The following is a 24,443-nucleotide window of genomic DNA, read 5'->3' on the forward strand; positions in this document are numbered from 1 at the left end:
ATATGGAAGAAATGAAAAATCTGCTATTGCGATTCACTGTATTGAAACTGGACACACCATCTCTAATAAAAATTTACGATTACTGAAAGAAGTTATTAACACAATACACTTAAATGCTTGGGAAACATTTTACATTAACAAAAATCAATAAAAACATCAATAAAGAAGTTGGACCAATTCAAAATTCAATTCTACTCTCATCTCAATTTATAAGGAAATTAAAATGTAATTTTGATTAAATATTTTATACTGGCTAACCATACATCCAAATCGTTTATCATATGTTATTATAATATTTATTATTTTAAGAATTTCAAACATTTGTTAATTTGTGAAGTGCCTGATGAAGGAATCTTTGATTCCGAAAGGCCTTGCACAAAATAAAAGTTATATTGGAAAATGCTGTATTCATTTATACTAGTGATGGTACAATATATGAATTACCAATTATTGGTATTATTGGCATTTCTTAAGCGTAAATCAGAGATTCTAAAATAAATACATTTATTGTAACGTGTCCTTGTTCATATTGTATAAATAACCTGACAGATGCCGAGTTCATTTGCATTTAAAAGAATTATGTGAGTGAAATAAAAACTATATTAACCAGTGACAAACATCGATTGACTTTAAGTTGGTAGGAGGTATTCTCTCGTTTTAAGAGCACTATTCAATAAATATTGAAACACTTGCATAAGCACGTACATACGGGTGTTTACTATGAAAGCAAAACATTGGATATTATCTCACTATTACCCAGCTCTGATCTATATATCTAATTTAAGATGTTTTGAAAATTAGTACAAGTCAATAAAATATTTCAGACAGACAAGAACTACATGAGATCAATGATGCCTCCATCCCATTGTTTATCAGTAATTGGAACACTACTAACTGGAGTCAACAATTCCGTAAAAATACCCTTACAGTTTGTCTTGTTACAAAAGAAAACAGCAAGTTATACTCCAAAACACACTTTTTAAGAAACGAACATTCGAACAAAGCAATAGTATTACATAAAATGTTGATAGTTACTGAACAATTCCATAAAATTTATCTTCTCAATGCATTCTTTTTAGTAATTTGTTTAGTTTTTGTTTTTTCTCGTTGCCAACATAGTTAGCCATAAGACATCTAAAAAGAGTCACTTGTCTGAGTGACAGATACAAAACAAAAGTTCTAATGGAACGATGTTTACTATTTTTAATAGTGATGTACAAGTTGTAGAGAGAGAGTTTGACACCAAATTTCAACCCTCTAGGTTAACTCGTCTGACACCAAACACAGACAGACAAAAACCAGAATTCATCCGTCAACATCTGGCGGGAGAAGCTTCAACGACCGCTCAGGCAATAGCATTATAAATGGGAAAGTGAGCATGACCAATATGAGCTACCAGCCTTCAAAACGGGACATGCAACCTTTACAATAACAATGCTATAATGTCATCGAATTTCTCAGACGATAGAAGCCCACACGGCTTTCCAATAGCAGCTCGGAAACAATCGAGCACTTGGCGTGATGTGAGAGGGTCAGCCATTGTGCTGTGTGGCGGTATCGGTAAAAACATTAATTAACATGAGTACAGGTACAGTAGAGTATTGTGATTGTGCGCACGACTAGTGCGCAATCATCGTCGGTACAGAGCAGGCGCGCTCCACACACACAGTACAGTACGGCGCAGGCGCAGAGCGGGGGAGTGACGACGACGAGAAAGTGGACATGTGTCCCGCGCATGCGCCGTACTTATGTAACAGAACAATGATCCGGAAACTGGACAAGGGATTATTTAAGAAAATCGGGAACACCACAACCACTGCTCCAATAACAACTTTTCAGGTAATGAGAACTCGCCGATAGCCATCTCACTTTCTCCGTGACGACGGCTCGCTCAATGATGAATTCGTTATTCGGTGAATTACTGTATTTACATTAGCCGTGTATAATTGAAGGTGATTTTTTTGCTGTCGAATCGCCCGAAGGAACCGTACAATTGGCAGTAAGTTATTGTTAGTCGAGCACACAGATCACTGAACACAATATTCCTTTATGTTGCTTTTTATAATCACACAGCAATTAACAATACACCAGAGTCAACTTTACATTGTTTCCTAAATATGATTTTAATGACTTCATGTCATATGACATGAGAATAAATAATTTATATTTCATCATTGTTCGCGTGCGATTGCACTGGTTATAATCCTTATGCACAACACTTCTCCTTACCAATTTGTATTTAAAATTAAGATTAATCGAGTTTGTTTTGTTATATACATGACCTTCCTTCAATGTTTCAGATAAAAATGAAGGAAATTCGAACAAGAAGACAGATAAATTTTAGTTTATGATTTTGTCCACATTGACTTGATCCATATCCTTTTAAGGATATCTATAATACATTGTTGTTATTTCTGGGTAATTAAGTATTGTTTTGGTAAATATGTACTTTAATTTAGTTTGAACAAATTACTTTCATTATTTTGAATAAATTTGAGCATTTCGAATAAATACCAGTATTTGTGCACAGTTTGAAAAACTCTTCAATACATTAAAAAAGTTAGCAAATTCAGAGTGATACAATCCGTGATTTAGTTTTTTTATGTTAACATATAATTTCCAAAAGTTTTTTTAGTTACTGTGATCTAGATTGGGATTGGCAGGGTGTAAAATATAATGTATTAATTTACTTTAATACTTAAGGGAAACTTTTGTAGTTTCAAAGAACAATACAGCTTTCTTCATTAAGCTTGTTTTATGTGTTCATTTAGGTTATTGTTTTTTTTTTTTATTTCAGATGGAAAGAGTAAAGTGAAAACATGTTTGTTTTCATAAGGGCAATAAAAACTAATGAGTTTATATAAGTTATAAATAAATTTATTTTTACACTAATTTAGTTAAGGTTTTTAAGTAAGACCAGTTCACAAAGCAAGCTACGGCTTAAGCTATACAGGTTATAACTTACACTGACAGTTCACAACAAATATGAACCATAGAATAGAAGGTGGGATTTTTACATTCTATATATATATATATAAAATATGTAGTTCTTGTCTGTCTGAAATATTTTATTGACTTGTACTAATTTTCAAAACATCTTAAATTAGATATATAGATCAGAGCTGGGTAACAGTGAGATAATATCCAATGTATTCCTTTTCATAGTAAAAACTCGTATGTACGTACTTATACGTGTGTTTAAATATTTCTAGAATAGTGCTCTTATAACAGAGAGAATATACCTTCTAACACCTTAAAGTCAATCAACGTCTGTCACTGGCTAATACAGTTTTTATTTCACTTACATGATTTTTGTAAACGCAAATCAATCCGGTATGTGTCTGGTTTTGTACAAAATATGAACAAGGAAATGTTACAATAAATTTATTTATTATAACATTTAAGTTTGTGCTCTTAAACATTTATATATATATATATATATATATATATATATATATATATATATGTATATGTATATATATATATATATCATATGTATAATAAATCTTATTAATTAACAATAGCAATGAAAGCAATACTTGTTAAAAAAAAACCTAAATAAACATATGCTACAAAGTTATATTAACTACATTTTTATAATACTAAAAATTATTCTTTCCTAATAGGAAAGCATCCAAATTACACTTTTCGACTCGGTGCCGCAATGAACGTTAGTTACTAAATGTTTCCGAAAATACGTTTAATGTATTATTGATCAAATTAGAGGTCTCTTTGGTAAAATACTTTTAATGTAATTTTTGAATGATTTATACTTGTGTGTGTGACGTAAATCTTTGGTTGTTGTAAAGAGTGTGATGCTGTAAGACCGATTCTGTACTATCCCCAGCTACATAAGATATAGTGCTCGGTTTACAGATTATTATACCAACATGGGAACCACCCATATCAAAAGTATGATAGAGGTTTTTATAAGTTTGCTCATTTTCAGTTATTTATTCGTCCTCATAGACGCTTAAATTTTACAGGAATCTGTAATTTGTGCCTTCTCTTTTTTACCAGTCAATGAAAGATTTTTTAAATATTGGTATAATAACTTATTTATCTATAAAACATACATTCATCTTTTAATATTTGAAAAAATAAGAATATATTTATACAGTTCTATACATTTTCTAATAATCAATACAGATATAATTTTACTGCTTTTCCATATTTTTGTATATTTTTAGACAACTTCCTTACAATAATCAACCCCTTAAACAGACCATAAGAAGCTCGAGAAACTAGTAAATGAGTGTTCGTTTCATAACAGACAATTAAAAATGTAAAGTCAGTACAGACCTTGTAGTATTTAAATGAAGAAGTAGAGTAAAGAAAGAACCTCTTGTATAAGTGGGCAATTGAGCAAGTAGAACTAGCAGCCTATAACTTTACTATACCGTCCGTTTCTGCGCGGCCAGCGTAGTGCCGTAGCCGCCAACGACTTTGGGTGCCTGGAACTACCGCTGTATTATAGTGATTACAATTCATTAGCTGCTAGCACCCGTCCATTACTCTTATTACACATCAAAATAAAGTCTCGGTCTTGTAATAAGTTGAACATAACGTCGTGCCGTGCGCTAGTGAAGTGGACTGGGCTATTATCATTTACATTTACCAGGTACCTCGTGGCTCCTTCCTTCAACTCCGCACTTCGTTTTAGTTTGACTACATTTAAACGCTTGCTTTATTGGCATAGTTGGTTTTATGGATTAAAAGGTCACAATCCGATATTAGTTAATGAGACACTAATTAGATTTTATTTGTTAGAAGTTTCAATACACAGTATATTGAAAAATGTTAAAATAATATCTAAGATGCGAAGATTTCTGAAAAAGAAAAAAATAGTTTTTAACTTTGCATTAATACTAAAGCCACATGGTTCTTGCTATAATTTAATCTGTTTCATATGGAAGTTTTTGGCCGTTTTTCTCCATGAACTGTCATATAAAAAGTGTGCTACGATATAAAAAGATTATTTACAAAGACCTTAGACAACGATTATTGGGTTCTGATTTAATTCTAATTTGATTATACAATGAATAATTAGACATAAGTTTATTAAATAACTGTACATCCATTTGTTCAAAACGTTAGCACTATATTTTTGTAAAATCCGTCTTAAGCGGGATAACAGTTATAATATAAAACGGAAAAGAAAATTATTAAAACTAAAGTAAACAAACATTAAATACAAATACTATTAACCTGTGCCTTGAGTAGATGTGGAATTATGCTCTTTAATATCAATTTTTGTACTTATTCTAGTGTTCTGAGATAGATTAGATTTGAATTTTGATGCACTTCTGGAATAGGTTTAACAGAATATCCATTTTCAATACGATGTATACCAAAAGTGACGACAGTCTTGGTGCTTCTAATCTTATCTTTGACCTGCCATTCTTGTCCTCAGGGTATTTGGCTTTGACCTAACATAATCTGCAGCAATGTTTTTCATTGAATGTGGTAAATCACGCTTTTAGCTGAAAAAGGCAAGTTGCTACTGGTGAATTGTGATGAAGTTAGAAACATTTTACAAACCAAACATCTGGGTTTGTGATCTTATTTGTGTTTAATGATTTTTAATCAGTAATTGCTTGCTTTTTGCAATTTAGGTTTGATAATCTTTGAGAACTGGAGGTCTTTTAAAGATTACTATACGAGTTGTTTTGAAAATATCATTAGTTAACATAATATTTGGTAATGTATTAAATGCTACATTTTAGGATATCATTAATTTTATGAAGTGCTTTGTAGTATTGAATTATTAATTTTTTATCACTGTTTTCAAATTTAGAATTTATTGATTTTTTTATTTAGCTTAAGCTTATCTATTTAAATTATATTTTATTCTATAATATTATATTAAGCTTATAATTTATTCATACATCATCCATGTATTTTTACAAGTCAGTTGTGTTGCTACAGAGAGGATATTCAATAATAATACGAACTGCATTTTGAAACATACCAGCTTGCTTCATTCTGTAGTGCTTCAAACCAAGTAATATTATAACATTAATAAACACAGTCTTGGCATGTAAAAGTAAAACTCATCATTTTAGTAATTACATTAGGATGGAACGTTTTACGGATCACCTAAACACATTGGTCAAAATTTGCCACTGAATTTAAACATTGCATAAACTACGTCATATTTCCAAAACTAATAAAATGAAAAACTTTTAGGGCACGAGCAATCTACTAATGTCTTGCTACCACAGGGAATTATGTTCCTGCATCCTGTTTCATTCTTTTAATTTGAAAGTATATCCCTTACACTAGATGTGCAATCAAATCATGTATAACTTTGTTAGAACCAATTTCCATACAGGTAAATACATACTCTGAAAGATGTCCCCAGCATTATAATTGCCATACAAGGAAAGGTTCCCGATGTCGCCATGACTGGAAAGGGGCTCAGAAATATTTATTTATCCCAAGTTTAATTATGGTATGACCTATTGTAGTGGTATGCTCTGCATCAAAGCAAGGACGCCTTGGAACGTCCTGTTAGATATATTAGACAACCGATGGCTGTGAAGCGAGACGATATTGTGGAAATATTAATGTGGTTTATACATAGAAATAATAATTCCAAACCCTTTATTTACTGTCATCGTACGGTAAAATAGGATAGGATGATATGCAACTAAGACTAGCACACTGGTTTTTTTGCGACCAACTTTTAAAGGATTTTATATTATTTATGTCTGTTTCTGGAGTAAGAATATACTTTTTTTTTTCAATTAAAAAATTAAAAAAAACTAACAAAACGTTATGCCTTTTTTTGGAAAGTATTTTTTGGGTGAATTGTATAATGTATGTCAGTTGAAAGTTTAAAATCAGATATGTATTTTACCCTTCATTAGGACTGAGTCAATCAGTGATGGAAATAAAAAAAATCGTATAAAACGTTTTAACTATTACTTTAATTCCTGCATACACGCGGATTAGTTTTACATCCTATTTTATGTTGCCCTCGAGCTCTTAAAGCATGCAAGTTATGTACCATAAAACAGCTGTTTATTACAAGTAATCTTTTTGGCCTCTTCCTCTATAGTCTGAGCCTAATTACTTTTATTTCTTACAGTTCAGAATTTTTTGTTTCAACGGTTGGGTTCTTTTGGCGGTATCCTTTTCACGCTCGATTTTTGTTATGATTCCTTGGCCTTGAACACATCTGTATCGCTATTTATGGCCTTACTGGTGGCGATTATCAATACGTTCAGGATGCGACCTCATCATTTCTTGTTTCTTGTTCAGAAAAAAGGCCATAGAAGTTTATTGAGGTAAAGATATATTTATTTTATCATGACAAATATAAAGTTTTATTTAAATACAGCACTAATGTCTCAAAAACATTAGTAAAAATTTAAATATTTAAATTTAAAAGCCATCCGAAACTACTTTGAACAAAGATTATTTTACGATCAAACAAAAATTTAAGTTTTATATCCAAGTATCCTACAAAAACTAATTCTAATTAAACAAACATTACAATTATACGGTTCTAACTCCATAGAAAGATTGATATAAATAAACAAATTCTGCAGTGGAATTAAACGTACTGATAATCTTAAAACTGAGTTAGTTGGGGATAATCACGTTAAAATTACAAAGCCCTATTTTATAGTAGCAGAAATAATGTGAATTTATTATTTTCATAGCACCTGAGATTTTGCAGTTCATTAATCAGAAAAATACATTACAAACATACATTTATTTTAAAATCGTTTTTCCTTCCTCTAATTAATGGATTTATTCTTAATACACGTCTAATAAATTTATTACCAATTCCGATTTCTAAAGCTTATTGCGGAAAATCATTATCGGCTGTACCTTTAAAATCTCAAAATTACTATAATTATACCACAATATACTAATACTACAAAGTTTTAAGCGAATTCTTGAAATTTATAAAGAAGTTATGAAAAAAATGTATATAAAATATACGAATATATAAAATATAGGAGTGAAAATTATATACAGTGAGAGTTATGAAATACAATTTTTAAATTAATACTTTATTTTTAGATTGTCTAGATTCCTCACATGCTGTTCAATGTTCCACACTGTAATAATACTGGATATCACTGTATTACTCTAAGTTGCTAGGTTATATTTATTTTTTATTTATCCAGCGTGTTATTTGAATAAATAATAATTGTTCAATTGGAACGTAACGATACAAGATTCCGAACACAGTGGATTGCACAATATTAGAACTAATTTCTAATTACGTAACAAACATAATCATTACAATAACACTTGTTGAATAGATATTTTATTCAATACAAGCTGTTACCCGCGGCTTCGCACGCAATCTTTAGAACCGAAGTGCTTATATTACTTAGTTAAAAGCAATTATGGTGTAATATGATGGGAGTCTTATACACATTTTAAAACGTAAGTAGTTCTCGGAAATCTATTTTGGTCAAAATCGTGTTGACATAGTTGAGTTTGCCTTGTCCTGATGAAGAAAATACACACATAAGTAGGACTGAAAAGCCTATTACGACCTAGGGGGAAGTCCTACCCAATTCTTATGTACTTTCGGTTATAAGAGGAAAATTCTTAATAAAGTTATGCAACATTCCGAAATAATCGTTATTAAAGTTTTGCGTTACACTTGTTTTTTGGACTGTAGCAAGGGAAAGAATGAATCGTTCAGGCATGTTACTATTCATTTCTATGTTTTCCCATACGCCACTGTTAAAATTCCATATCACAATGTAAAGGAAGCCCACCAGTTAAAAGTAAATTATGTGAAAACATTTATAACTTTGTTCATTAAGTTTTGTAACATAACATTGTTTAAATAGTATTTAAAATGCATTAGATTATTTAAATTCGTCACTGGCGCAATCTGGAGTAAAATATATATATATAATTTTTATTTACTATCTGCATTACACTATTGACCAAGCACTGTTTACTTAATAATTAATCAATTTTAAATGTAAACAGATGTTTCAGCCAATTTGTCGAACTGTAGCTAAAGGTCAACAGCTGTTTAGTGCCAGTTTAATTTTAATTACAAAACGTAAAAACTACAATTTTTCTGAATTCCAAAATATTCCAGGAAACTTTTCTTTACCTTTTCTTCATAACAACCTTCCTTGGATTTCAATGGACATTTTAAAAAAAAGAATTAACCAAATTGGTCCAGCCGTTATTGAGATTAGCGCTTACCAACACGTTTCGACATTCATTTTTATTTATAAGATTTTTAAATCGCAAAAATATGTTTACGTTGGGAAAAACATCAATATTTGTGTTATAGACGTATTTTTCTTTGGAATAACGGAACCCAGAGTGCAGCTAGAAATTTCTTTTAGAGGGAGGGTGTTTGGACATCAGGGGGATTAACCCTTTGCGATCGGTCGTCGACTATAGGTCGACCGCGGCAGTTTCGCTGAACGCTCGCATGTCGACAATAGGTCGACCGGATAATGTCACTGCTTGTTTGGCCATTTCTAACCTATTGCTGTTCGGTATTTGAGTTATTCGGTACTTTGGACTTCTATTTTGGTTACGTGAATGCTACGTCGATCTTTATTCACGATATAGGAGGCATTGGAAGTGAAAATAGAAGACCAACTGACGTCTGCACTTGCGTCGTGTTTACAAATATGGCTGGTCCAAGTACAAGTTTTATTGACGATGACGAAATATTAGATGAATTAGATGATTGTAATAGTATTTTCAGTGAAATTAGTATCCAAAATGAACAAAAGATTATTGAAGAACACCGTGATAGTGATTGTGAGTTGAATCATAGTGAAAATTCTTCTGAAAACATTGTGGTAAATGACGGTAACCTAGACGCCGGTAACGAAAGTGATGTGTTTTGATTGGAAACTTTAGGTAATGATGGGGAAGAATTTGATCAATTCGTGGATAATGTGATAGAAGTAGGACAAGGAGATGCAAATAATAGAGGTAGGCCTAGGCTACAAACTAGTAGACTAAGAGGAAGAGCTAGACATGTTACCCAAAGTAGGCCTAGGGCTGGACCAAGGCAAAATTATAATATATATATATGTATATATATATATATATATATATATATATATATATATATATATATATATATATATGTTGGCGGCAAGAGCCCAACAGTATGTGCGGTTTGCCAAATAATGAACATAAAAAGGCATAATATTTGCGACTTGCATTATTACAAGAGCTTACTATTATCATCAAAACAACTAAAAAGATTATTTTGTATATATTTTAACAATCAAATGTGATGTAATTAGCATGAACCTAATCCATAATTCTTTTTGAGCCCACAACATTCCTGACCTACAATTTTCAAATCTACAAGGATATAAGATATCGCAGCTTTCCTTAATTTATTTATTGGTTAAGTAAAAAATTGAAAAGTGGCTTAATGTGGTGGTGATAAGAGACGCAATCTATGAGCGGATTTATTTATAGCCCTTAATGTGGAAGGGCCGGGTGGCTCCGTAATTAAGCCTAAGATGATTGACAGTAGTGTTTGATGTATGAGGTAGGATACAATATTTTACAATCTTTTGTGCGACTGTCACTTATATCTTTATGTAGTAGTTATAACCACCCAGTGCTACAATATTAAATATCGTACCGTGTGTATAACACAATTAAATTATTATTATTATAAAAAAAAAAAAAAAAAAAAAAAAAAAAAAAAAAAAAAAAAAAAAAAAAAAAAAAAATGCAGTAGGTAGTAGGAATTTTCATAAAAATATTTATACTTCTAATTTGGGATTATGATCCTAAACAGTAAAAAAAGGAAAATTAAATAGTATCACATGGAAAAAAAAACAACGAAAAATGTATAGAATTTATTAGTGTAATTGTAGGAATGTTCTGCCCCTTATTATTTCCTAGCCCTATTTGGCTGTGAGGAAAAATACATGATTTTTTACTAATATCGACAGTATTTTATAATGCGGCTTTGTTGTTGTGATGTTCAAAAAACAGACTATCACTTGACACTATCTGTACTTTTTTGACTCTCATTTTTTTTAATTACAAAGGAGTAAAATCACGTAGATGACAGCATCAGTCAAACTTCCAAGTTTATTCCCTTGATTGCGTCATACTGTTACCATTCAATAGAGATTGTCTACTGTCCATAAACAACGCAATTCGTAGAGATCTTTACGGTTTTCAAACGACATTTAGGCTTATCAAAGGGTTTTTTACTGTTAACGAAATTCCTGGGTTAAACACGGATGTTCACGGCCGGGTGGGAACTCTGTAATTAGTTACAAAAATATGTCTCTTTAAAATATTTTCATCCCATAAAATATAAATTATTCCTGAACACTAAAGTTGGGGAGGGGGGTTGACCCGAAAATAACCCCCCTCGCTACGCCATTGTAAAATATGAACTGAACATTGTTTCCAATTATCATATTATTCTTAAGTCCACACATAAACCAACCTTATATTGAATACTTTCAGTCTCTTTAACTAGTCAACTAACAGTGAGATAACTACGAGTATTATATATGTCAGACGGTTTTTAATTTATTAAGGCAGGAAAAATAAAACAGAGAAAAATTTATTTTTTAATACATTCAACCCTTTTTATAGCCTCCCATTGTGACCTTCGCACCAATTAGCGCTGTTAACGAACAATTTGTTCCTTATAAAAAAGTTCCTGTATCGATTACAAGAAAAACCAGGTTCTGTGCTAATCATAATGCAAATTGGCTGTTGGATGCTGGACTAAAACATTTGTTACTTTACAAAATGCTTCACTCGAAAATCCGCTTGCAAGGCTTATAATTTACTACGAAAACCTGATTCCCTAACGTTTGGAGTCAATGTCACTTAGCAGTCTCTCGCGATGGTCAGGCTGCTAAATCTCATACTTACCGCCAACATTCGGCCCTGTAAGGACTCTCAAGGTCGTGCCATAAGTCGAACTGTCAGTTTAAGGATATGCTACTGCGGCTTTCTGTCTTGTTTGAATTCAGGGTATGTCAGTTTGCGTACAACCTGTGGAGACGATGACAATCGAATTCTCTCCCTTGGAAGTTCTAGGAATATTTCATACACGGCCATCGAAGGCTGATTTACAGGCTTGAAAGACGTTACTGGGTTACGCTGGTTTAAAAGACCTCAATTCCTTAAATGGAAATACTAGGGAAAAAGTCTTAAACGTTGTATTGAACGGGCTTGATATTTGGAAATATTAATATTTAAATTATTCCATTAGTTTTTAAAACCATTTCAATGAACGAAGCCAGAGAACTGGTATGATTAAGCACTGTTAAACATTCTCACATCCAACTGTTAACCACTGTACAGCCCTGACGTTATTTTGCTTGTAAGTGCTTTAATCCAAACACCTATTCCTCTACAAGCGAAAATAGATTAGCTGTATTAGATTATTTCCTAGACTTCTACATTCCAAAGTCGCTACACATGGTACATAATGGGACTGCAAATGCCGGTAATGATCGAAAATGAATTTTTGCAAAATATCATGGATTTTGGTTCAGTAACATCTATGATACTAGGACCTTGACATGCACACTGCATAATAATTAGAAGTCTTGCTTCCACCGTATTTGCAATTGAATATATGTCTAAAAAAGCTTATTTTGAACTATATGCTTCAGTTGTGTTACAAAAATATATTATGAAAACCAGAAATCTAATTTTTCGTAACATAATTAGTAAACCATAAACCTCACAAACTGAAAGACTTCAAAGGTCAGCTGGTTCAAATTGGAAGAAGAAATAAATAGCATTATTATCTTCAATTCTGTAAGTAATATTCATAAATGTTTGATAAAAGTTTAAAACACTTTTGAAGTCGAAATCATATCCCCACCTTCATCCTTCGTTAGTTTGAGTTACTTTAAGCTCTTTAGGCAGGGAGTGAGACAGAAAAGACCATTTAAAGAAACAATACGATTGAAGAAATACCTCTGGTCACAAATAGAGATCCAGAGAAAAAAAACATTGTTTCATTTTAAGTCACCCCTTAAGCTACGCAAGAATTAAATTAGAACCAGTATTCGGAATAACCTGCTTCTCGCTCTCACACAGGGTGTTTTTATAATAATTACAGCTTTTCTACAACGTGATAATAAAGGCTTAAGACTGAAGACCAACAACACCGACACCGTATAACAGAGAAGATTAAGCAACTCTGTAGAGGACAAAACAGAGATGTAGGCATCTTCTGTGAGCCATAAAAGTATTTTGTCACCAGGCCAGGAATGAAATTGGCAATTTTGAAAGCGTCGTATCATAAAGCACGGAACACATACAAGTGTCGCCAGGCACTCGCCCAACAGAACGGTTTATGATAAGCCTTCTATTGTCTGTGCGTTAGGTGTTGCGGAATTAAACAGATGAAAGTTGGCCGTTAGGAAATACTTTCGGCGGGTGTAAATTGGCCGGACTGTCTCGTGGCAAGATTAGGCTCAACAAAGGGCCCATAAAGTGTGTGGACTTGTCGTATCAGATGTGGATAGTGCTACAGGTCAATCACCGCGTCGCGTCCAGCCGCGCACTGCGCATGCGTAGTACTCACATGCGTAATACCGTGATCATGGACAACGCAAAGTTTTCTGACGTGTGTTTTATTGCTAGGAACTCTGTGGTTGTCTTATCAGACAAGATAGACACCCTTGATTCTCTTGATCACATTCTGGAAATGTTTTATGAGTTATTAAACAATCGACATATTCCGTTTCAATAATGATTTAATTTTGATAATACATATTTATCTGCAACGTGTTAGAATATCCCAAAATAACTTTTAAATAGACAGTATAATTATTTAAAATAAAAAATATCGTATGTATTTTAAAACGCGACTATACGCTAAGCTAATTTACTATACCTCATAGCAAAAAATAAATTTTATGAGTTATGTTTATTATTTTCATGTAGGAATAAGGATTTTAATTTTTATTTTGATAAATTATTTATTAAACCATGTTTTTATTTCATCACTAGAAATATATTAAACTCGGAGGTGGGAAGATACAGCTGCTTCACAGCCTACCGCGTCAGACTTTGGATTTGAATTAGTGACAAAAAATTTTTGTCTTTAAAATATTTTCATCCCATAAAATATAAATTATTCCTGAACACTAAAGTAGTGGCGGGGTTAACCCCCAAAAGAACCCCCCTTATCATCAGAACCGGCGTCTTGGACCATACGAACTGATATAATGGTAAAAAGGAATTGCTCTATCCTAAAAGTTCTGTTGATTTCTTAACGCAAAAATATTAAATTAACACTTTTCTTTAAAGTTGACAAGGTTCCCGACAAGGTTTCCCGTTTCAATAAAGATCACTTCTACCTATATGAAGAGTGCATATTTTTTCTATTCAGATATGGTAACAAACAAAAATAACTGCTACTAAATACTAGGTATAGGCCAAAATAACGGTGTCTTGAAACACCCGCCAGAACATGTGAAAAGAACGAATAAGATGTCGCACAGACCGTCAAGCAAACAGACAAACCATTTGATATTTTGACCCTACAGCCAATTGAGCTCTTCCTTGCACTGTGAAGACACTATACACCAATTTTCTATGTCTTTGTCACCAAGATTTATCGAGACAGTCTGGCAGCAACACAATTTCAATAAATCCCTCTGTTGGGTCCTTGATAAATATGCTTGTAACAAGAACCTACGAAAATAAAATTAAATCATTCATTGGCACAATTGTAACAATGCAGTGTTTGCGTGCACGTTGCAATACAGTTAATTCTCACATTACATGTAATTATTAAACATTTCTAGCCTAACTCAATTTGTTCTTGACAAATGTTTCAAACAGCGATAGGGGTAGTGTCGTTCCCAATAATATTGTCGTTCCCAACGACTCAGACGTGCCTTGAAATCTTAATATTAGATTTCTTAATATATTCGATTGTTCATTTAAATGTTTTTTTACCGTGAAAATACATTGACTTTGTAAAAAGAACAAAATCTGAATCTTTTTATACTGTACTCGATATTATTTCGGGCACTGTAAATTTTGTTGAAAGGAAAAGGTGCTGGAAGTAAAATATAAGTGTGTGCCAAAAAGTAGTGATGCAACATTAAGATGCCATCCGATCGGACGTTTTTATTAAAGGCATGCTGGCAACAAAAACCCCAGAATATTACATCACACATTACTCTTGATTGATACATTCCATGGTTGCGGTCTTGAGAACTTCAAAATAGAACAGGCACCGCAGATAAAATATTAAAGTGTTCAATCTTTTGACCTTTCAATCCAGATCCTGGTCTAAAAAATATATAAAAATATATATTTGGGAGTACCGATGCCGATGGCCGAGCGGTCTAAGACGTTGGACTTTGGGTCTGAGTTAGAGATAGCGCAGGTTCAAATCCTGTCTGTGATCGAAGCACTTTTTATCAGTATCATCGACCTTGTACTGTATTAACACTCCCCTTTATTCTGCTTGATAAGATTTTCGCACAGGCCAGTGGCCTATGAGGACGGACAGAATAAGGCTTAAAAGGGGATCGGCCTCCCCTTAAAAAAAAAAAAACAAAAATAAAAATAAATATTCGAGATGATTGTCTTCATTTCTTTAAGAAAGAAACCAAGTCTGTTTGGAAAGAGTTAAGAAATAATTTATTCATCTAAAACCATGATTACAATTTATGATATGTAGGAAATAAAATATTCTTAAGGAGAGTTATTGGATTTGTGTGATGGAGTATTACACTTGCATTATTAGCGTAAAAGGCGACGAAATAATCTATATTTTTCATGTTAGATTTCAGAAAAACAAGTAAATTGGTTATGTAAATGAGAAATAGGAGAAGACTTGAGAACAAATAGCCTTGAGAAACTTATGATTTTACAATAGAAAAATCGGATCTATAATATTTGCCATTATAGCTTAGCTGAATACATTTAACTCACCCCACCAGAAAGGATTGAAACCATTTTAGGATAATACCGCCGATACCAAAACGTTCAAAGTTACTTAAGAGAATGTGACGGTCCTTAACTAAAACTAAGATTTAATATGTTTGGTAACTTATTTACTAAGACAAGCAGGTAGAAGATCGCATTTTGAAATAAATTCATACAATCTCGAAAAAATTTTTAAAATATTTTAAATGTCTCTGGTGTAATTGATATTGGTCTGTAAGAATTTGAATCGGACGCAGAGTAATCTTTTGGGATTGGGATTGTTTTGGAGATTTGAAGTCAGTTGGATAAAGCCTGTAAGTTATGAAACCAATAAAAGAAAAGGTAAAATAGGAGAAAGCTCTTAAACATATTCTTTAATAAAAGTTGAAGATAAACCAAAGATATCTGCTGACTGGGTGTTTCTTAATGAATTAATTGCTTCAAATGTCATAGGCACTGTTATTAATAAAATGAAAAAAGAGTTTTAATTAGCTGTGATATATTTATATGAAAGTGAACTAGTATTTATATTAGTGGGCGTTGTATTTTTTAGAGTATCACCTACATTTATAAGCTTGTTGCTAAAAAACGAGGCTTTGAGTTGTTTGGCCTTCCACATCCAGCTCACACACTCCAGGTACACGACGAATGCCCAGGCCAGATCTACAGCTTTTTATGAATTCCATATTGCTTTCAACATGGCGTCTTCAACTACCCTTGATTTGAGTCGTGGATAAGTTGCTATGCTGTTTTTAAGTTGCCTGTATTGGTTCTTGAGTTGTACGAGTCTGTCAACCTGAAAATAAGCAACCCTCAATCTCTCTTTGCTCAAACATTTACGACGTGACTTTTTTTAACGAACTGAATAAAAGGAAATGCAGAATTAAAATGAAACAAAGATGTGCACAAAGGGACCTCTAAAGGCACAAAACGGTAAGCCTCAGCTCATTGACCGAAACATCCACAATCTCAACATCCAAATCGGAACTACGCTGCATGTTGTCGCACCGGCATTTAAAGTTACAGGTGGTCTTCAGTAATATAGCAGCTACACCACCCTTTCTTGTTAACCTCCAATACTTACTTACTAAACTAACTTACTTACTAACTTACTAAACTGCAACCAAGTAAAGGAAGACTTTCAGTTCGTACTTAAATTAAAAAATGCTCCATAAACAGTGTTAGGGTTTACATCAAGCAACACAGCTTCTGCAGGAAATGCAGATTTAAAATATGTAACAAAGATGTTCGAAAAGGGACGTATAAAGCCACAAAACGGCAAGCCTCAGCTCATTGACTGAAATATCCACAATCGCAACATCCAATTCGTAACTATGCTGCATGTTGTCGCACCGGCATTTAAAGTTGCAGGTGGTCTTCAGTAATATAGCAGCTACACCACCCTTTCTTGTTAACCTCCAATACTTACTTACTAAACTAACTTACTTACTTACTTACTAACTTACTAAACTGCAACCAAGTAAAGGAAGACTTTCAGTTCGTACTTAAATTAAAAAATGCTCCATAAACAGTGTTAGGGTTTACATCAAGCAACACAGCTTCTGCAGGAAATGCAGATTTAAAATATGTAACAAAGATGTTCGAAAAGGGACCTATAAAGCCACAAAACGGCAAGCCTCAGCTCATTGACTGAAATGTCCACAATCGCAACATCCAATTCGGAACTATGCTGCATGTTGTCGCACCGGAATTTGAAGTTACAGGTGGTCTTCAGTAATATAGCAGCTACACCACCCTTTCTTGTTAACCCCTAATACTTACTTACTAAACTATCTTACTTACTTACTAACTTACTAAACTGCAACCAAGTAAAGGAAGACTTTCAGTTCGTACTTAAATTTAAAAATGCTCCATAAACAGTGTTAGGGTTTACATCAAGCAACGCAGCTTCTGCAGGAAATGCAGATTTAAAATATGTAACAAAGATGTTCGAAAAGGGACCTATAAAGCCACAAAACGGCAAGCCTCAGCTCATTGACTGAAATGTCCACAATCGCAACATCCAATTCTGGACCAATGCTGCATGATGTCGCACCGGAATTTGAAGTTACAGGTGGTCTTCAGTAATATAGCAGCTACACCACCCTTTCTTGTTACCCTCCAATACTTACTTACTAAACTAACTAACTTACTTACTTACCTAACTTACTAAACTGCAACCAAGTAAAGGAAGACTTTCAGTTCGTTCTTGAATTTAAAAAAATGCTCCGTGCACAAATTATGCATCATGCATCACAGCTTCTGACATTACCTTACCACCTTTACACTTGTCTTACAGGAGTTTTGATCTTATGTATAATAGAGTGGTTAACAGTCAACATTAAAGGAGTTTACACGTAGTTAAAGGTCCTGGTGTCGTACAAACATGTAAGGTTTTAACATCAAACATAAAGCCTTGTGACAATGCATGTACCAAGGAGGGGGCAACTAACCTTTAGATACGGCACTGGTTCCCCAGCCAGACTCCAGATAGGATCTAATCGTGGCGATAGCGGTCGAAATGCACTTCTGATCTAGTTCTGTTCGACTCTGACTCGAGTACTTTTTATGCTCTAGGTTCAGATCGCTTCTAATGTGTCCAGCGCGGCGCGCGGCGGGCGGGTCTGAGATACTATCGTTTGGAGATAACGGTATAAATGCACTTCCAGTTATGTTCTCGTGTTTATGTCAGGGTCGGTTTTACGAGATCACGCCGTATTGTGAACTAGTTCAAATGAGACCAGAACGTAAAACTGACATAAACTCCGGTATGTCAACTTTGGACGAATGTGTTTGGATTTAAATTGTTGAAGTAACGAACCGGAGAACATTGGATGCATTGACACTAGCAAGCAACGTTTAAAACGTTTTGTGAATATTTCGTGTTCTAGAACGTGTTCACGGTTTTTCTTTTTTATCATATCGAAAATAAACACGAGGCTTAGATAAGCACTGCCTGTCTGTGGGACACTTTGCACACCGTACACATTTGACACGTAATTATCAATGTGTTTATAAACGGTATTACAAATCAAACCATTAATTATAGTTCCCTTCCATAAGAGTCGACTGTAATAAAATGATTTGAGTTTGACACCGCAATGTCAAACAAAACACTTTTAGGCTCTTTTTTTGGTCGTAGAATTATGATTTATTTTTTCCTGTTATACATATTATTAAAATGCATCAAAACGATTTTTGGGTATTTAAAGACAAAGCACAAAAGTTTGAAACTTTTGCCTGAAAACCCAGTAAACATTTTTAAATGCGTATGAATACATATGAATTATATATTTGAAAAATAAAGCCGTACAAGTGTCAGAGGTTTAACATTGTTCTTAAATCAAGATGGTCGACTGTACATCCGGATCTTAAACTATTGTTAGACGAGTTTAGGAAGACTCGTGCGGTATCTTTAGGTGTATCTGCAATGTGAACTGGGATAGCCGGTACTGTAACAACATACTATGAATTGAACAAGTTATAAATAGAGTGACTTCTTTTAAAACTAAATTGAATGAGTTTTATTTATGAAGATTTGTCAAATTAATGTTTATATATTATCTTCTAATTTTCCATAAAATGACACTTTTTCATGTCCCTAAGGAATGTTTTTCAGACAATACAAATTCTTTCATAATATTTTTGTGAAGTACTTGTCCAGTACACTAGTAGAGGGAGTCTTAAGTTTCATTCTGTGTTAACCTAGTCCAGCCTGATGAGCTTGAGTTGCAGCCTTGCCTCCATTTTCTGCATTAAGGTCTTCAACCATCAAACCTTAGTCTTCTTAAGATAATACAAGTCTGTCCTGAGTAAGGGGATTTCAAAATTAGGCAACTATCCATGGTACAATTTTTTATAAGAACTATACTAAAACGAATAAGAAATAATTAGAACTATCAAATTAATAATGCTTATAATCAATTAGCTTAGATTTACCTACAATTTTAATTCAAAATTATTGTGGAAAAGTCCATTAAAAATGAAAATTTTACTGAAGTAAGAAATTTAATTAATTTTCATATTAATAATATGTGTATTGCAATTCTTTGACATATTTTCATGTGAACAAATATATTCAGTGTACCTTAGAAGGGAATAATACTATATTTTGAGGAATAGACAACAAGAGTTGTGTGCTTTAAGTGTTTGCTATCAGTACTTTTGTTATTTCTCTTTATTGATTTATACTTTAGTTAAGGAAGTAACATATTTAATTTAAGGAAATCCCATGTATCTTTATCAAAAGTATGACTTCAGAAAAGTGTACTTACAAAACGAAAACCATGCCGTTCTTTTCATAGTACATACCGTAAAATCTTCATAACTTTATATTGTACCATTTGTCTGAGGGCTTGATTGAAAGATGTTCACAAACACTGCTTTAACTCCTCTAAGCACCATCAAAGACTTTTTGATTCTTTTTCCTTCAGGAAATATGTATTAAATGACTGACAATTTTTGTTTTAATTATATAAAATAATCTAATGAAAACCGATTGCATTTATTCAGTTAATCCAAACCTTAAGGCAAATATTGGCAAACCCCAGGACACCCTGTCCAATATTTTATGTTTATTTATTTAATCCCGTATTTTATGTGGAGTAATCCCGATCCTTTAACCTAAACTTCACGGGTTCGAGCATCGGGGGGACAAAGATCTGGAGAAAAGGAAGCAGTCGACTTTAAAGATGGGTGTAAAAACAGCTGTTCGGTTGAACATCCAACAAAATTTTAGAGCCAGTATGACTTGAAAAAATATAAATGACTTTTTCTAATCATAAGAGTCCTAATATTTCTCATTAAAGTTCTGGAATATACCTTATAAGTATAAATATTTATGCATTAAGATTTTAAAAAAATAAAATTTTTCCCATTACGAAATCTGAGTTATAAACACATAATATTTTATTAAACGGATATTTTATAAATACTATTGAACACAAATCTAAATGCTGGAGTTGATCAATCTTGCATTGCATCCTGTCTCTCACATTTCTGTCCTTCCTCCCTAGTGAAGCTAAAGATTTTTCCTCCCAGTGCGGAGCAGGACAGCACGGCGGGCGGCGTGGTGTTGGCGGCGGCAGGAGATGGAGGCGGGGACAGGCCATGAGCCAAATCGTCCCCGACCGCGCAGCCAGCGGCCCATCATGAACACACTTGTCTTGAATATTCATGCGCATTAACAGTAAGTACTTCTTTGGCTGGACAATCAGCTGAGATAAGATCGCCTTCTACTGGTGGCAAATCATTCTCCTGATCTCGTCCTGACACAATGTCTTCGTGACGTCATCCAATTATTGCTAGTTAGGGATTTGATTTAATTAATTCCATCATAACACATCAACATCAATATCTATGCGAGCGTAGGCAATAGCTGACCCCAAGCTTCTTACGTATTGGCGGCCTTCTTTATTTTAGCTCATAAGAACAATGCTTTAACAATTTTTTGCGACATTGTAGTTGTAGAATTATGGAAATCATTTTACAAAATATAATTTTGTTGATTTTTCACAAAACGATTTTATTAGTATTCGATATATTTAATTTAATAAAAAAAGCTTTGTACTTTATATTTTTAATATTCAAAAAGTCTTCAGTTTCCACAAAAATAAAATCTTTTAGATTTATATTAACAATACCTGTACATGGAATCATCTCCCATAAATTCTGATTAAAATAAGAAGTAATATCTCCATATTCTTTTGGATTGAAAAACAGGTTTTTAAACTAGAGTCGGTCCTTAATAAAATTGGGTGGGCTCTGAACATGTTCGTTAATTTCATTGTAACCAAATAAATTTGGTAGAATTAGAATTTACCATCACTGACCAAATTTAATAATAACCATTTTAACAATAATGAAATAGTCTTACCCATTCACATCTATAATATCAACATAACAGCTAGCATTTCCTGGTATAGGTCTATTTAAGTGCTTTAAACTAGTAAAAATAATTGAGAGGACCGCTTTACGTAACGGCAGAATATATTGGTTATAAATCGTAGAAGCATTCTATCTTGTCTTGGCGTCATCAGGTGAGAATATATATTTTGATCATTTCCAACAAATATGTAGATTATCTACATATTATAGGAAACAGAATATGGAAGAGTGGAAAGTTTTTCAATATGGTGAAGAAGATTGTGTGGAGTTGGAACATTGGGAAAGAATCAAAAGTATTGATGTATAAATCTTATTTACAACCAATTTTATTATATGGAGCAGAGACGTGGACGTGGACTAAAAATGATTTAAGCAGATTGCAAGCTGCAGAAATGAGATTTTTAAGAGGGATAGAGAAGACTACAAGAAGAGATAGAATAAGGAACGGAATAACCAGAGAAAGATTGAAGGTAGTTTCACTGCAAGAGACAATGGAAGGAAGAAGAATACAGTGGATGGGGCATGTGAAGAGGATGGGAGATAATAGAATGCCTAGAATAGCACTGGAGAAGGAGGAAGGAGGAAGAAGACCAAGAGGAAGACCGAGAGGAAGATGGGAGGACCAAGTGTGGAAAGACATAGAGATAAGGGGACTACAGAAAATACAGGTGGAGGAAGAGGAGACCTGGAATGATAGACAAAAGTGGAGGAGGCTGTGTACGACGACCCGTGATAACGGAAACGTCTGATGATGATGATGATGATGTAGATTATCTAAAGCATCTGATGATTTGGTCGCTGGTTTGCATTCTTTCGCACAGTCAAAGTCGCTGAAGAATTGTACCAAACAATCGTTCTAAGAATTGAAAAAAACTCTACTTGTAAAACTTGAAGTGTCATTCAATATTCGTTTTGCTGACCATTTAATTTTGGACGTCACTCTTATTTTAATAAAAAATGTTTTTGTTGTGCGGACTTTTTAACTTTGTTTAGGTTGTCGGTTACTTCATAATTTATAATAACGTTTTCAAAAATTGTTCTACCACTCAAACTTGATCCTTAAGTACTTTAAAATGAGTTTGGAAAACATGAATGACTGGATTCTCTTATGAACTATTCTCAATTTGTGTTCATAATTTTTCACTTTTACGTTAATTGTCTACCACTGCATTCAAACCACATTTTGATACGTCCTCTTACTGATACGTACTATCTCGAGGGATGTTTTACGATCATTGTTATCAGCGGGGTCAGCGCCGTGGCATTCTGCTGCAGCCCTGTTACACCTGCGGTGCTGCCCGCCGCTGATGCTCCCCCTTAAGTACCCCTTTTTGCATAGTTGCATTATATCTTCGCATTTTGCTAACTAATTTTTCTTCACTCCTAACGCGTTTTACTAAACCAAACATCGGCATGAAGGTCGACTGCAAACAGATTTAGAGAATGACCCCAATAAGCAACAGGTAATATTATACCTCTTTTAAATTGTTAAAATATACTAGGCTCATAATTGGTCATGGTCGACAATGCGGATGGTTTATAAATGTGTAATAAATGTTTTGAGTTAGTATAAAAAGTTAGGAAACCCAAGAGACACATTGATAAATATTCCTAAAGTACAGCTATTACTCATAAAAACACGTACAATTTTAAAATTAATTATAGTAATTGAGAGTATTGCAACTAGGTCACGATTTAGATAACACATGCTATAATGATCGTGTGAATGAATCAGATTGTAATATTACATAAAGTATAGGTAGGACAAGAAAAAAATATTAGCTGAAATTGAAGAAGATATATAGTGGAGAAAAAACAACCTGTATCTTGAAGGCCTGGCTAAGTTCTTATTCCAAAAAATAATAGCAGCATAAACCATCACCAAAACTGTCTGTTTAACTTCATGTAAAACATGCTTAAGTATAAATATAAAATTATTAAGGACATCATACACTTTTTTAAATAAACTTGATAGGGGTCTTCTTAAAATATTGAAGTAAGAATATCATTATATATAATAATGTTTCCTATCGTTAAATCAAAGAATAATTGCCTTGTTGGTCAGCAAATTCCATTCGCTCCTTCACTTACTTCAAACATACGATATGGAAACTATAGCCTAAGTAAATTTAACGGGAAAAATACAAAAAACCTGGTTTTCCTTCAAATTGGAAGAGGAATTTTTCATAAGAAGTATATTGATAATCAGTTTTGGTGGTGATTGATGTGGGAGGATATCAAAGGGGTTCAAACAGAGAAAACTATTACTCAGATTATATATTTACTAATTGGATGTATTTAAAACTGACCGTTAGAAATAATAACACACAACAAGAAAAAGAGACTTAAAAGTCGTCACTATTTATTTTTGCGTCTGAAAGTGGATTTTGAAATAGAAATCTAAAAAATATATTACTTTCGAAAAAAATATTGTTTCATATTGAAACCTTTTTGGCAACTTCCCATTTCGATATCCACTAAAACGTGCAGCTGACGATCGCTCTTAAGGGAAATTCCTCTATCGATTAAAAAAGGCAGGTAGTGTACTTACGCAGTGTAAATTGGCTATCAGTTGTTTACCACTAGTAATTCCTATGTCCAAAAGCAACACTGAAATACTTTAGTTCAGCTTGATGTTGAACATA

This window comes from Homalodisca vitripennis, chromosome 6 (genome assembly GCF_021130785.1).
Source record: "Homalodisca vitripennis isolate AUS2020 chromosome 6, UT_GWSS_2.1, whole genome shotgun sequence".
Lineage (NCBI taxonomy): Eukaryota > Metazoa > Arthropoda > Insecta > Hemiptera > Cicadellidae > Homalodisca > Homalodisca vitripennis.